The sequence below is a fragment of the Ceratotherium simum genome, chromosome 27 (assembly GCF_057802395.1).
Source record: "Ceratotherium simum simum isolate JZ-2026a chromosome 27, ASM5780239v1, whole genome shotgun sequence".
Lineage (NCBI taxonomy): Eukaryota > Metazoa > Chordata > Mammalia > Perissodactyla > Rhinocerotidae > Ceratotherium > Ceratotherium simum.
Genome location: NC_141926.1, coordinates 14256984 through 14271991, shown reverse-complemented (window position 1 = coordinate 14271991; position 15008 = coordinate 14256984). Strand labels below are relative to the sequence as shown.

General features: G+C 43.7%; 1 protein-coding gene across 10 annotated transcripts in view; it reads right to left on the bottom strand.

Annotated features, from left to right (window-relative positions):
* Positions 1-15008, bottom strand: part of TIAM1 (TIAM Rac1 associated GEF 1) — a 358647-nt gene that overhangs the window by 280943 nt on the left and 62696 nt on the right. For 5 of the 10 annotated variants that reach the window (XM_087418157.1, XM_087418165.1, XM_087418162.1 and 2 more), the window contains exons 2-3: positions 2314-2443; positions 2101-2153 (exon numbers count right to left, since the gene is read on the bottom strand). The exons of 2 other annotated variants lie outside the window; for them this stretch is intronic. The gene's annotated coding sequence lies outside the window, so the exon portion shown is untranslated. Of the gene's footprint in view, positions 1-2100; positions 2154-2313; positions 2444-7554; positions 7738-15008 lie in introns of those variants that run through there. 3 more of the 10 variants (XM_087418159.1, XM_087418164.1, XM_087418158.1) reach the window with 2 other exon arrangements.

Sequence of the window (15008 nt, the reverse complement as noted above, 5' to 3'; positions counted from 1 at the left end):
TTCTCACAGTGTTTCTTCCTCACAGAAGATGCTTCTACTCTATCATGGGGCTTATCTTCTGACCTGGGTGTCCATTAGAGGTTCAGTGGTGACCTCCCCAAACCCTGGCCATTTTTGTGGCTGGGAATAGGCTGGGGCTAGGGGTTCAGGCTGTGGTCACTGAGTTTAAAGAGGTGACAGGTCCACTAGGGAATGAACCCATCCAGCAACTCCTACACGACTCAAGAATGAAGAGCCCAGTAGCCAAGCCTTCCCACTCCCAGCCTTGAACTCTTCTACCTGCTGAAGGGCAAGGAAGGGCCAGGGGAGCCTGGAGCAGCCAAGGTCCACCACTGTCACCTCTCATCCCCCAAATACATGTGGGTCTTCCCTCTCCTGATACCTCCTCCTCTCTCACACCTCACACCCCATCCGTCAGCAAATCCTGTAAATTCTACCTTCAAAACGTATCAAGAATTTGGCTGCTGCTCATCAGCTCTGTCACCAGCACCCTAGTCACTGTTACCTCCTAAATGGTCTCACTGATTGTGCCCTTGATCCTTGCCTCCCCAACAGTATATTCTCATGTTAAAAAAATAAATAAGATCATGTCCATCCAATGGCCCCAAAGTCCTTACAAAGGCCTGTAAGGACTTATGCAATCTTATCCCAACACACTCTCCAACAGCCCATCACCTCCCTCATCACCCCTCACTCCTCTCCCCCTCAAATTGTTCCTATTTTTTTCACCTTATTTTTAGCATCTTTATTCTTTGTTCTACTTCCATCCTCATTCAATTATGCTTATAGATTTCTAGTCTCTTCCTTTTGCACACCACATCTTCCCTTCCCTCCTTTCTCTTATTATCTAGAAGCATTTATCAAGTAGAATTTAGACGTCTAAAAAAAGAGGCTATTTTTTATTACGGTTTCTACCAAATCCTTACCCCAATGTCAAATATATTAAAAATCCAAGAGTTCATAATATCTTTTTTCAAAAACTCACTTGTCATCTGTGAAGGATAATACGGAACAAATTCATTATTCTGGTAAACAAAAGGGAAGAATCAAGCCACTATTCTGCCTTTTATATACAAACTATATCTCAAGGTAATAAAAAATAAAAGTTGAAATAAAGTTCTTCTTTACAGAAATTTTCCAGCTAATAAATGCAGAAGAAATGACAGAATGAGAATATCACCTTTTTGTACCCCCTAAATAAAGAACGGATCTAGGCATCCATTATGGGTGATCAATGGCTGCTAAAACCATGAGGGAAAAAGCTGATGGGCACCCTAATAATGGATGATCAGATGAAACAGCACTTGACAATATTAACATTTCAAAAAAAGACAGAATGTGTCACCTGACAAAAGTTACATCATCATCTATGAGATATTCTTGCCCAAAAATCTGAACCTAAATCTGATCAAGCCTTTAGTTTATAGGAAATTTGGGAGACAATGAAACATTTAAATGGTGACACAGGGATGCTGGCAGAAAAATGTACATTGTGGAGGACTCCATGAGACAAAAATTCCAGCTTCTTGGCCAAATATATTGCAAGAGAGAAACAAGAGAGGGGCAGGAAATATACAAATTAAAAGAGACTTAAGAGGCATATCAACCAAATGCAATGTGTGGACTTTGTTTAAATTTTTTGATTATCCTGAGCTATTTTTAACTAACTGTGAAAAAATATAAGACAATCGAGGAATCTGAACATGAATATTCAATGATATTAAGAAATGAATTATTGTTCATTTTTTACACGTCATAATAGTCGGGTGTTGATGTTTAACAAAAAGAATCTTTATCTTTTCAGAGAGTCATATTGAAATGTTTAAAAATAACTCTGATATTCTTTTTAATTCTCATCCTAAGATTCTTCTTCAAGCAAATGACTTTAGTTGTTTTGATCCTGTAAAAGTCGCTGCTCTTCAAATATACCCATGAATGAGGTGAGGCAGAAAGAATAGGGGGTGAAAATCAGCAAACACGGGCACAGATTTTGGGGTATATGATAAACAAATGGAAAAGCAAATGTATCTATAGACCCATGATGCGCCTAGCAAGTCCTTCAAAGCAGACAGGGCACATATCAGAGTGTAAACTGCTCACCATGGGGGGGTCAGGCTTCTGATAATGTTAACACCTTGAATACAGCCATCAACCTGGAAATTAAAAAAAAAAAAGACGTCTGAGCGACAAAGAGCTTTCACAAAGCCCATGCACTTTATTCCGTGAAAGAAAAAGAAGTGCGTCATTTATAAAACTGTAGGAAACAAGGCATGAGCAGGAGCTAACAGCAGAGGAAAGAAACAAGGGATTTACAATTCGATGCAAAGGAGCAGAGATCCAGGAGTCCTCATGGAGTTGACCCCCAGGGGCATCACTCTAACGCAGGCTTCTAGAGTAACAGTATCCCTGAGCGGGCAACATAGGTCCAACCAGGCTCAGAATCCTGTTAAAGAAAGCAAAAAGGGCAATATAGACATAGCTTAAAATTATTTTCATTAAGATGGTTAAAATTTAAGAAGCAAATTTATTTACTTAATGAGGGAAGGAACAGGTTTCAAGGAAAGGCAGCACTGAGATCAACGAGTAAAAGTGAAGGCAGATTTGGAGCTTGAGATGGAGGCAGGGCCTCTTGATCATGAGAACCAGCCTCAAGGGGGTGCATGAGCTCCTCATCTACTGCACTGTGAGGTGCTGGACCCCTCATGGTGAACTCCAATGTCTCTCAACATAAGGTGAGGTTGGATTAGAGGTCCTTGAGGATTCTGAACAATTCCAAGCTCTTATGGTGGGTAACATTAAAGAAAAAGTTATTCTGATGCTTGTTAAACAGTAAGGAAGACTTTATTCAGGACTACTGCAATAGAGGAGAGAGATGGGACTCAACTCCGAGTAGAGCAAAGATAGCTGGGGATTTATAGTCAAGGAGCAGGGAGAGGGGGGTCAATGGATGGAAAATTACTAAGAGGAGACATCAAGCTTAGGGGATTCTTGTTAAACTCACTGAACAGGATTCCTGCTGAAGGCAAGCCAGCATGATCAGATATCAAGGGTCAGGCATTCTCTCTAAACTGACTTAGCATGATTCTTGCTAAAACTGAGCTGGGTAGGCCAAAGACAGGATAGGGACCAAGGTCCAGGGCTAGTAGGAAAGAGGACACAGAGGAGCCTGAGTAAAGTTTGCTTAAGGAGAGAGTCTTCATCAGTAATGGTAACTCCACCTTAGAAATAGAGATGCACCACTAGAGGTGGTGTCCAAGGTCACAGAACAAGGGCAAGCAGGAGCCAGGAGCAGACGCCAGACCTCCCGGATCCAAGCTTGGTGGTGTCAGTTATACCTGCTGCCTCATAATACCTTACACTGCGTAACACTTTTTAATTTCTCAATTGCTTCCCCACATAGTTTCTCTGTTTTGCAAAATCTAGAAATATTTCTATACATCAAGCTATCATATGATGAGAAAACTGCCTTTGAACATAATGCCACATGAGTAATGTATACACAATTCCCTGTGACACTGAAGCAGACTGGTTCATCACCCTGAGGCATAACGGAAGGAGCCTTTCAAAGTGGCCTTGTAATAAACGGCATATAAATAAAAAGGAAAAAAACGAAATGACTGGATTTAAAAGCATCTGAAGGGAACTCTCATACACTGCTGGTGGGAGTGCAAACTGGTGCAGCCACTATGGAAAACAGTATGGAGATTCCTCAAAAAATCAAGGATAGAACTACCATATGATCCAGCTATTCCACTGCTGGGTATTTATCCAAAGAACTTGAAAACACCAATTTGCAAAGGTACATGCACCCCTGTGTTCATTGCAGCCTTATTCACAATAGCCAAGACTTGGAAGCAACCTAAGTGCCCATCGAGGGACGAATGGATAAAGAAGCTGTGGTATATATACACAATGGAATACTACTCAGCCATAAGAAACGACGAAATCCAGCCATTTGTGACAACATGGATGGACATTGAGGGTATAATGCAAAGTGAAATAAGTCAGAGGGAGAAGGCCAAATACCGTATGATTTCCTTCATTAAGTAGTAGATAATAACAACAATAAACAAACACATAGGGACAGAGATTGGATTGGTGGTTACCAGAGGGGAAGGGGGGAGGGTGGAGGGTGAAAGGGATAATTCGGTACATGTGTGTGGTGATGGGTTGTAATTAGTATTTTGGTGGTGAACATGATGTAGTCCATGCAGAAATAGAAGTACAATGATGTACACCTGAAATTTTTGCAGTGTTATAAACCAATGTTACTGCAATAAACAAATAAGCTAAAAAAAAAATAAAAAAAAATAAAAAATAAAATAAACCTTTATGTACATAAAAAAAAAAAAAAAGGCATCTGAAACAAACAGGAAGTTTCCAATCACTAACAGGATGACAAAACCTCTGCAGCACAAGCTGAGCAATTTCCCAGGATGCCCAATCCCCAGGGAGAGCGATTAGGGATGACACAGCTGCTCCCTTGCACTCTTGGACACACCATCTACTGGATAAAAGTTATTTAAGAATCTGAAGGGCCATGCGCTGAATATTCTCTGGTTGTCCTTCAGATTACTTTCCCTCTTTTTCCACTGGGATCTGTGCCCGGAAGGCTGACCTCTATGGCCTCCATCAACCAGGCTCCCTTGCCCTCTGGCCCCTTGGGAGATACCAGCAGAAGCCAGGAGCAGAGGAGCAGGGTAAAGAAGGGAGCAGCATGTATCCCCCTGCTTCCTTCCTGCAGGGTCACCTGGGGTCTCCCCACCACTGGTCACAGCTTCTCTCAGTCTATCCTTAGTTCCAGGGGGTAGAGGGTGCCATGGACTGAATATGTCCACCAAAATTCATATGTTGAAACCTAACTCCCAATGTGATGGTATTAGGAGGTGGGGCCCTCATGGATGGGATTAGCGTTCTTATAAAAGAGACCCCAGAAAGATCCCTCCCCTCTTCTGCCATTGAGGACACAGTGAGAAGACAGCAGCCTATGAACCGGGAAGTGGATCCTCACAAAACATCGCATCTGCCGGCACCTTGATCTTGGACTTCCAGCCTCCAGAACTGTGAGAAATAAATGTCTGTCACTTATAAGTCACCCAGTCCGTGGTGTTGTGTTATAGCAGCCCAAACAGACTAAGACAAAGGGGCTTCCTCCTGTTGCCCCCGTGTACCTCACTCCCCCTTCACTTCTTAACCCTGTGACACACCTTCATTAAAGTCTCTTCTGTCACCTCTTTGAATGTGCCTATATTTTTCTGCCAGGCCCCTGACTGACAACAATGGAGAGAAAAGCGGGGGTAGAGAATCAAAAATTTAATTTTCCATACTTGCCCTCAATTGAGGGGGTGGGAAGAGAACTCAATTTTTAAATTAGATTTCATTGTACATGTATGGGGGGCAGGATATGTCCAAGGAGGCGCTGAGTGTAAGCGTTCCAATGAAAATCCAAAATTTCTATACAAACTTTTGTTTATGTGTGCATTTTTCTGAAAAGAGAAATCCAGAAAGAAAAAGGTCAAAAATTTAATTGTATTCTCAAAAGTGGACCAAAAAATGCAGAGGCAATGCTGTAGGAGAAACACAGCATAGAAACAGCCCCTGTCTGCCCAGAAGAAGAGAAATGACCAGGCAGACAATGGTACCTGTGCCAAGTGCACGACCTCCCCCCTCCCAAGGGGGCTGGGCTGGAGGAGGGACCACCCCCCCCCCCCCCCCCGCCTCCACCACCCACCCAGGGAGGCAGCTGGGATTGTGTGTTCCTGCCAGTCACTCACAGCTCCCTCCCAACAGTCGACTGACATTTCAAAAGCTCATCAGCTCAGCAGGTGCTCAGATGCACAAGCAATAGCAAAAACAGTTCCGGGACTGTGGAAAACCTCATCCTGTTGTTCTGAAAAGCTCTGGAGGCTGAGGCATGAGCGAGTGTGGAGGCAGCAACAGGAGAAGAGCAGCAGACTGGCAGTCCTGACCCTACGGGAAGTGCCCAGGAGTTGTCGGCACGCATCCCCATCCCATGCGGGACAGGCAACAGAGGCAAGTCCCCACTATGGAGTCAGCCCTTACTTCCAGACACATGGCCTGAATTCAGCTCTGCCCCTCGCCTGCTGTGTGACTGAGGATCCGTGGCTTACCTTCGCTGGGCTACGGTTTCCCCCTTTGCAACAGGGAGATGACCGTTCAGTATGAACCTCATAGGGCTGCTGTGGGGGTCAATGGGAAAATGTGCCTCCAGGACCCATAAATGCCTTCCCAGGTAGGGTTTATGATTCCTATCAGAGCCTTTCTCCATTTCCTTCACTAATGGGATGGTCGTGGCTACAAACAGAAGCCTACAAAAGACTGATAAAATCAACCTCCAATTCCACCAGGGTGGATGCCAAAAGGAAGTGACGAGCCACCTGGGCAAGGGCACCCGAGAGGGACCAGAGCCTCTGTCCTACACAGAGCCCTCCGATGGTGTCCATTCCCTATGCCACTGTCCCTTTCCCCGCTGTACCGGGGCCTGAGCTCAGAGGCAGAGGCCACTGTGGTGAAGAACCCAGCTCAGGAACCTAACTTGGCCTTGCCACGCACCGACTGGGTGGCCTTGGGCAAGTTACATTACCCCTCTGACTTAGTTTCCTCATCTATAAATCAGGTATAACCATAATCACGGTACCTATCTTTTCGTGAGGATTAAAAAACTTCATGCCATGGGCCAGCCCGGTGGCACAGTGGTTAAGTTCGCGTGCTGCACTTCAGGGCCTGGGGTTCGCAGGACCAGATCCCGGGCGTGGAACTAAGCACCGCTTATCAAGCCATGCTGTGGCGGCATCCCATATAAAGTGGAGAAGGTGGGCACGGATGTTAACCCAGGGCCAATCTTCCTCAGCAAAAAGAAGAGGATTGGCAACAGATGTTAGCTCAGGGCTAATCTTCCTCAACAACAAAAAAAAATTTCATGCCAAGTTCTAGAATCGTGTCTGGCATACAGTAATAACTCAATAAATGCCGACTGTAGTATCACCCAGCACACTTCAGCTAATAAGGAGGCATCTGTGCTCCAAAGAGCAGCCAAATACTGGCACCACCAGCCCACGAGCCAAGCACCATATGTCCTTGATTCTAGATGGTTTTTGTATGTTAATGTTCCTAAAATTACAATATACATGTACATTTAACACAGCAGATTTTTTCATTTGTAAAATCGAAATAATAACAGCATCTATCTAATAGGATTGGTGAACGATTAATGGTTAATCGACGCAAAATGCTTTGAACAGCATTTTGAACAGGGCTTTGAACAGGGCTTGGCATCAGAAATTGGTCTCTGCAAGTATCATCATCAACATTATGTCAATCGATCTGACCTGCTGCAGGCCTTCCTACTCCACTCAAATGTGAAAATTCTTCCTCATTCCACCCTGATCCAGGGATCACTTGATCCCTGGTACCCGAAGATGCTGTGGCTTGGGCCTGCCTAGTGAATAGCCAAGACCCTAGTAAACAGCACAGAGCTTCGGGCAGTTGCTGGATTTTTACCATTTGGTTGGCTTCGTAGAACTAGTTACTTACAGGACATTGTTTGAAGTTGTTGAATTGTATCACATTGGTTCCCGAGTTTAAGTTTTTTGCCCATGGAGTAATTTGCAGGTCACAGTCTTGGTTTCTTGATGGCCCCTAGAGAACAGCTGGTCTCCCATCAGTCTGAGGGGGCCCCGTGGAATGTGGACCTTTAGCAGAGGCACTAGAAGGCAACACGGAATGGAGAAAAGGTAGCAGAAAGGGCCACTCAGTGCAGCTGAAGATCAAGAAATGAGCCAAAAATTCAGGCACTTGGTAAATCAATGGCCTCCACTGTCCATCACAAAGTCCGAAGCACGTTCCATAACATTGTACTATTTTCCTTTCCTCTTTCATTTTAGCTGCTTCCTCGCTGCTTTGGAGGCATGAAGAACGCTGAACTAACAAGAGTACATTCGATGAAAGCTGGACTCCTAAGAACATGGGCACTGGGTCAGATTACCTGGGTTCAAATCCTAATGTCCCCAGCTATTAACCATGTGATCTTGGACCAGTCCTCCAACCATTCTGGGCCTCAGTTTCCTCATCTGTAAGATGACAACAGCAGTAGCTACCAGGCCAGTGAGGATTAAATGAAATAATACAAGTGAAGCTCTTGGAAAAGTGCCAGACACACAGCAAGCAGTCGCAAACCATAAGCCACCCTCGCGCTATAGTTCCTGCACCCCATGAGCCCTGCAGGGGAAACCTGGTCCGGTGAAACTAGGGGGCGTGCGTGGGAGGGTTCTTTTCCAGTTTCCAGCAGCCAGTGAAATGGGAAGACACCTGAAGACAGATGGAATAGGATCCAACCTCAGCCACTCCACATACAAACTGTCTCTCATGTTGTCTGAACCTCGTCTCCTCACTAGATATCAGGTGTTTAGCTACCTCACAGGGTGCTTGTGGGAAATGAGAACACATCACATAGGCATCAAATACATGTTACTTCTTGTCATCCCTCCCCCTTCCCCAGAGTGCAGAGAAGGCAGTAAAAGCAAGGACGGGATTCTTGCAACTCTCGGGGAAGTTCATCACCCACCCAGATCAAAGCCCCCGTGTACGGAGACCCCACAGCCAGCCATGGCAAGTGAGGTTTTTCTCCCAGCAAAGCAAGATTGCAGCCCACCTGACAGGAGCACGAGGCCCGTTTTCCAGCACTAAGATGTCAGCCATTTTCCTCCAAAGGCCCAGAGAGCAGAAAGGAGTCAGGGTTAGTAAAACCCAAGAGAAATGAGAAAAGGCCTAGGTTTTGGAAAACAGCCTCTAACCCAAATTTATGGGAACTATTCGACAGCTACTCAGACGATGGAGCCTGAATCATTAGAAGAAGGGCTAGGGAAGGTAGTTTTTCTATTCACATCTGAGGGATAAAGAACGTAGCTAAATGTCAAAAACAATGCTTAAAATGATTGCATGCTGCCTGCTTACACAGCTTTTTCCTTCTTCAGACAAATGATAAAACATCCACGCTTCTAAATATAAATCATCATCTTCAATTAAGACTTTCTGTTGGAAAGCACTTTTGGCAGAACAATCGAAATATTTGCCACTGTTCTCCGACTTGGAGCTCTCAAGGTTGGCAGGGCGATTTATTTTTGTTGATTAAACAAAATACAAATGGAAAGGGTCTACAAATTGATTAGCCAATTAAACTGAATGATTCTCAACAAGGAAACGTGCATTATTCGCTTTGCCAGAGTTATCAAAATGCCTCCCAGCTTTGCTGCCGTTTTCAGGATTTACACCATTGATATTTGTGCTGACAGAAAGATTAAGTCAGGACTGGATTATGCAAAATGTGTCTTCTCTTTTGCTGGAATGTAAGGAAGAGGAATGATTAAGGGCTGAGGCCATTTCAGGAAAACCGTCTGCACTGCATTCATAATTCTTAAAAGAACGATTTGGGTTCAGGGAAAGAACTGTTTCATTTTGGGTATGCTTATTCTTTGCCAAATTACAGATCCACTAATAGGGGCCAATTTGTCGAGATGACAACAATCATAAATATCCAAACTCTTCATTTTCTCTTTCATTTTCCAAGGGGATGAGTGTCCAGATAGGCAGCCAACCAAAGGATGGGTGTCAGAGGCTTCGGCAAAATGGATCCACGTACAGAGGGGCACCCTAAGCCTATTTTGGTCCAGAGCAAAGTTTTTCTGAATCACAACCTTGGGGTCCAGACCACAACTGCAATAAATTCACATACAATAGGCATAAACCTGGGCCAGCAGAACACTGATGTGTCCTGGTGGTCAGAGCATGAATGTTGCAGGCTGCTATGCATTTTCAAACTTGATTGTACATAATTGTTAATCACTGACCCATTCTGCAACCCTCCTGGGCTGGAACATGTTGCTAGGCAACCAATTTTGCTCTAGATACTTTCTGAAAGCTAGAGAGGCAACAACCAAGTGTCAACTAAGTGGACACTAACCATTAGAGACAGCTTCAAATAAAAAAGAGATGCCCAGTTTCCTTAAAGCACATCCTTCTCATGTCCTTTCCTAATGTAGACACATATTTTCCATGTCTTACAACTCAGCAAACAGCTCTTCTCTTGGGTTGAACTGGATGAAACTGCCCTTTTCGTAGCTCAATTTGGCAATTCATGTGGTTCAACCTAATAACTTAAAGGAGGTTCGCACAGACTCTAAAATAGAGAAACTATTTTCCCCCACTAGCATAATCACAATTGTGCTTTGCATCAATAACATATCATTTACCTAATCCACATATTTCCAGAAATTCTTTTTATAAGAGACAGTTGGGAGAGGCAACCTGCATCGTTTTGCAAATGCCTGAATAAGAAGTCACATTTATTTTTCCATTTTAGGCTATTACAAACTGATCTGACTATTTGTTGTAGGATATCCACACATTCCCTGCCTTTTCTTTTCTTTTTTTTTTAAACTTTTATTTATTTATTTATTTTCCCCCAAAGCCCTAGTAGATAGTTGTATGTCATAGCTGCACATCCTTCTAGTTGCTGTATGTGGGACTCGGCCTCAGCATGGCCGGACAAGCGGTGCGTCAGTGCGCGCCCAGGATCTGAACCCAGGTCGCCAGCAGTGCAGCGCGCACACCCGACCGCTAAGCCATGGGGCCGGCCCCTTCCCTGCCTTTTCAAATGCTCAGAACCACAGGGAATGGGACTATATTTTTCCTAATTTGAGATCAGGAACACCACAGGACATCCTAAAGATGAGGAGAGAACTGCCAAGTACATGAAAGAAGTTCATTTAAGAGGAAAGAGGGGGGGCCGGCCCCATGGCTTAGCGGTCGCGCGCTCCGCTACTGGCGGCCCGGGTTCGGATCCCTGGCGCACACGGACGCACCGCTTCTCCCGCCATGCTGAGGCTGCGTCCCACATACAGCAACTAGAAGGATGTGCAGCTGTAACATACAACTATCTACTGAGGCTTTGGGGAAAAAAAGGAGGAGGATTGGCAATAGATGTTAGATCAGGGCCAGTCTTCCTCAGCAAAAAGAGGAGGATTGGCATGGATGTTAGCTCAGGGCTGATCTTCCTCACCAAAAAAAAAAAAGGGGGGGGGAGGGGAGGCAGGACCACTGGTATCAGGGAACAGGATGCTATTTTGGGGGAGCCAGTGAAATCTAATGACTCTCCATGTCCAAGGCAGCCAGAGCTCCACAGTCAAGCAGCACTGGAAAAACGTAATGGCCCCATGTCAGTTCACAGAATATCCCCAGGAGGTTTTTAGAATCTTTATTGGAAGTCCTGAATAATAACCAGCTTAGGCAGTGTATACGAGCAGATGATTAACCTCATTAAGAAAGAACTGGCAAAAATTCTTAGGTGAAGGGAGAATTCACAGTGAAATTTAAGTTTAAATTTCTGGCCTTACTGAGCAGGTTTGAATACCTATGCAATTATAATTTTTTAGCAATCAAAATGAATTGTATCTAAAATGACTAAGTTACAGTTTATAAACTAGACACATGCAAACTTTACATTGGGCAAATGGCAAATTGTCTTAAGAAGACAATAGAAAGTTTATTGCCCATTCCCAGATGAATCTTATTAAAATACGACCAGGCTTTGTGTTTAGTCTGGATTTGCTTTATTACATGCTTGTAATTAAAAAGAAAAATAAATAAACAATACAGAAACATGTAAAGTTAAAATGTGAAAGTTTTCTCTTCAACCCATTACCACCCTCATCGTCACTCCCCAGAGGTAACTACCAATTTGTTTGCTTGCTTTTTACAAAAGTGACATCCTAATGCAAATCCCAGGACCTGGCTCTTCTCACTCAACATTACAACATAGAAGCTGGTTTTAAATGGATTTCTCTGGAGCATTCGATTCACCAGCCAATTTGTCCATTATTGGACAAATAAAGCTTCTCAGATAGTAAGAGTCATCCTTCCTCTCTCAGAGTTTACAACAATTAAAATACCATCAAACGCAGGATCAATTATTCATCTCCCAAAAGCCCCAAGACATACTGCTAGAAGCCCAAGAAAGAAGAAAGAAATTTCCAACTCCACAGGTATGTTCAAGGAAATTCAGCCCAACACAAATGTGGCTCCCCAGAAGCAGCTGGTTAGCATCACAAATGGGTGGCTTGAGTTGGAGTCCCAAGGGAGCAATGTCTATATCACACACACATATACAAAATGAGACAAATGAAATCCAGAAACATCAAAGACTGAATAAATATTAAAAGCCAACTGCTAAATTAAACTCTGACGCTCACTGCTACAAACTGGGAGAAGAATGTTATTTCAACAGGGACATTTTGAACCCCCCGCGAAGGAAACCGTGAGCCTGCTGGGAATCAGCAACTATCGAGACAAGAACAACAAAAATACTTTCATGAGTTTTAAACTAAGACTGTCACAGAAAAGCAGGGACTGACTGAACTGTGGTGTGTACCATGTGGATTCCGTATTGCTCGAACTCAGGAATTACCAAGCCATATTTGAGGTTGTGTTTTCTTTACTTAAGAGAGGTGGCTGCAGACTTAAATTCTGAAGACCATAGTCTTATTCTCAGTTCCACAAATAGATTTTAAGAAAGTCACTTCCTCTCTCTAGATATCAGTTTTCTTGTCTATAAAATAAGAGGTCTTAACTAAAGGAATTCTAAAATATGTAATATGATTTATTCTTATAATTCTGTTTGGTAAAACTATGTTCGTGGATGGATGGATGGATGGATGAATAATGGATGGATGGATGGATGGAAGGATGGATGAATAGTGGACGCATGGATAGAAGGATGCATGGACAGATGGATGATAGATGCATGAATGGATGGATGGATGATGGATGAATGGAAGAATGGAAGAATGGATGGATGGATTGATGGATGGATGCGTGGATGGGTGGATGATGGATGGGTGGATGATGGATGGGTGGATAAACAGATGAATGGATGAATGGATAGATGATGGATGATGGATGAATGGATGAATGGATAGATCACGGATGGATGGGAGGCAATGGTCTACTGAGTGGGATTATACAAGCTTATGACCAACTGTTATAGGTTGAGAAATTTTATAGGCCAGTCATCATTATGTTGGTAGCTTGGAATCAGCCATATTTACCATGGAAATTGGCAAACACTATAAATCAGGCCTTTTTATTCACCCTATGGAGTCAGTATACCAAAACGCCACTGATGGAAGAGAAGGAGGAAAGAAAAGAAGGGAAGAAAGGAGATAAAGGGGCAGTATCTGCATGTACACAGTCCTCCAAGTGGGCTATCTCCCCATATTTCCATGTCGATACACTTAACTATTTTCTCTGCCAGAAACGCCATTACTCAGCTTTGCCTGAATAACCAGGACTTCTTGCCCAAAACTCAGCTCAAGCATCACTTCTTTTAGGAAAGCCATCCCTGATGGCTGTCCTCAGTCTGTGTGAGATCCTCCCCTCCCGCAATGTACTCCCACAGCACGCTGTAATTATCTCCCTCTGCTCTTTCAGGTAACACCTACAATACAGTGTGGCCACTGTCCATTTAGCCAGCCCCACTAAATTGTCAGCTAATTCAGGACAGCAATGATGCCTTTTAGCTCTTGGTGCTTAACGCCTAGTATAAAGCCAGGCACATTGTCACCGCCTAATAAATACAGTTTGAATTAAAGCAACGGTTTTAACAGCAAGGAAGAGCAAAAGTGTTTCCTGATAAAAGGTTTAGCCTCAAATTGCTGCATTTATTCTATCTTAGTCATAATGGGGTAGTTGGAGATTTTTCCAGGGCTTAAGCTTTTCAAGTCCACTTTCCCTTAGATTGTGGTTTTCCATTAAATCAGTTAACCTACATTTACCACAAAACGGTGCAGTGTGTCACTGGCTCACTTTGTTCCATTTCTTTGCTACTCAATGACATCCACATGTCACTATGAATTGCATTTTTAAATAAGGAATTAAATATATTTGTCCTGGATTTACCCAAGCGAGCTCTGAGAGCATTGGGATTCACCCTTAGGTTCCATTGCCTAATCTACTAAAGTGGCTTCCAGCGAAGTGCTTAAGCTTTCTCATCCTTAGCTATCCAATCCATTCAATGAAGACAGAAGACAGAAATAACACAGACAAGAAGCCACCAGCCTGCCATGAGCCAGAGTAAAGGCAGGCTCACCAGCTCTGACCTCAACAATGGGCAGTGTTACTGCAAATGAAGCAACACACAGCCGTCATCCTTGGAAGAAAGGAAAATGTCTTAGTCTGCTCGGGCTTCCATAAAAAAATACCACAGACTGAGTGGCTTAAACAAGAAAAACTTATTGTCTCATAGTTCCGGAGGCTGGAAGTCCAAGATCAAGGTGCCGGCAGGGTTGGTCTGGTGTCTCTTCCTCTTCTTATTAGGACACTATCCCTACTGAATTAGGGCCCCACACTTTTGCCCTGATTTAACTTTAATTATCTCCTTAAAGGCCCTATCTCCGAATACAGTCACATGGTTAGGGCCTCAACATATGAATTGGGGGGTGGGGGGGGCACACAATTTGTTCCATATAACATAAGAAAACTACTGAGCACCTACTGGGTACTTATACCTACTATTCCTCACAAGGGAAAGAATTTCTCTCCATCTCCTGGAAGGAAAAATCTAGACCTCCATTCTGGGTTGAATTGTGTCCCTACCAAACTCATATGTCAAAGTCCTAACCCCCAATACCTCATAATGTGATCTTATTTGGAAATAGGGTCATTGCAGATGTTATTAGTTAGGAGGAGGTCATACTGGACTGGGGTGGTCCCTAATCCAATATGACTAGTGACCTCATAAAAAGGAGAAATTTGGACACAGACAGGCACACTGGGAGAACACCATGTGAAGATGAAGGCCGAGATCACGGTGACGACTCCATAGGCCAAGGAACACCAAAGACTGCCAGCAAACTACCAGAAACTAGGAAAAAAGCATAGAACAGATTCTCCCTCATGGCCTTCAGAAGGAACCTTGATCTTGGACTTCCAGCCTC